Below are 1,055 nucleotides of genomic sequence, written 5' to 3'. Positions count from 1 at the left end.
GTGTAGGTGGTGGCGGGCAAATTTTTAGATACGCTATACGACTTAACTCAAGAGTACTTTAACCTGGTGACTAGATGGTCTGCGAAATGTGTCCTAGTAAAACGAAACCCTTTTTATTCATTAGGATGTAAAATGTGCCTTTCTACCAAGATTACTTCCTGACACTATGAAACCATAGTTAATCCCATTCTGGCGGAACGCACTGGGGAAATCAGTAGGCGGGGTATCTCTATCCTTGGGGGTATACTGAGAGACCACTGTCCTATCGGACCCTCAACGTTAAGCTTAAGTTGATATATTTAGCAGGTAAAACAGCTGCAGCAAGGGCGGCTGTTAGACTTAGGTTTGCTGGTTGCCAGGCGGTCTCGGAGTCTGGAGGCTTTAGTTTTCCTGTGAGGGAGGTGAACATCTACTCAGAGCACTGGGCTCACGTACGCCTTAATTCACTATCGGTCGAGTTGGAATATTACTTGTCAGACGTGCATATGTGACAGGCCATCACAGAAAACTGTGTGGCTGATGAAAAGAGAGATTGGAAGTTACTCTGACTACCATGTGGACTTTTCTGGGAAAGACGAGACGTAGGAGAGCCCAGCGAACGATGACGGAAAAACAGGGTACGGGCTACTGCGAGGCCATTTTGGTCGATACAGTTAGGCTCTCAAAGCTGGGTCTGTCGGTTCTGGTGGGTGTACCCACAGGCCTCTGTTCTATCGGGGTTCACGCGGTGGAATTAAATTTCACACCAGATCCCTTTTGTCGCAGCTGTAGTAGAGGTGCTTTCGCTCTTGTCATTCTGATTGCCTTACTTTTCATTTCTTTTTCGTTTAGCCTGATATTTTTTCCTCCGCTAGCTTGATAATAACATTCTCAGTTTATCTTTTCAGACCTTTGGGTTTCTTTCAGCGCTCGTTAGGTACTTGCACTGATCCCCACCTAGAAGTTTTGTTAGAAGACTGCACTAGATCATTTGCCCTTCACTTAGAGCTATATATTTTCGATAGTTTTTTTTTTATAAAAATATAGCTCATACTACACCATAAAACATAAAAATA

At 44.1% G+C, this 1,055-nt stretch overlaps 1 long non-coding RNA gene across 3 annotated transcripts in view; it reads left to right on the top strand.

Annotated features, from left to right (window-relative positions):
• Positions 1-1,055, top strand: part of LOC118735807 — an 11,355-nt gene that overhangs the window by 3,304 nt on the left and 6,996 nt on the right. The window lies entirely within an intron of this gene.

The sequence above is a fragment of the Rhagoletis pomonella genome, unplaced genomic scaffold (assembly GCF_013731165.1).
Source record: "Rhagoletis pomonella isolate Grant_MI unplaced genomic scaffold, Rhpom_1.0 Rhpom_scaffold_00003, whole genome shotgun sequence".
Lineage (NCBI taxonomy): Eukaryota > Metazoa > Arthropoda > Insecta > Diptera > Tephritidae > Rhagoletis > Rhagoletis pomonella.
Note: the sequence above shows the minus strand (reverse complement) of the source record. Positions and strands in the feature narration are given on the sequence as shown.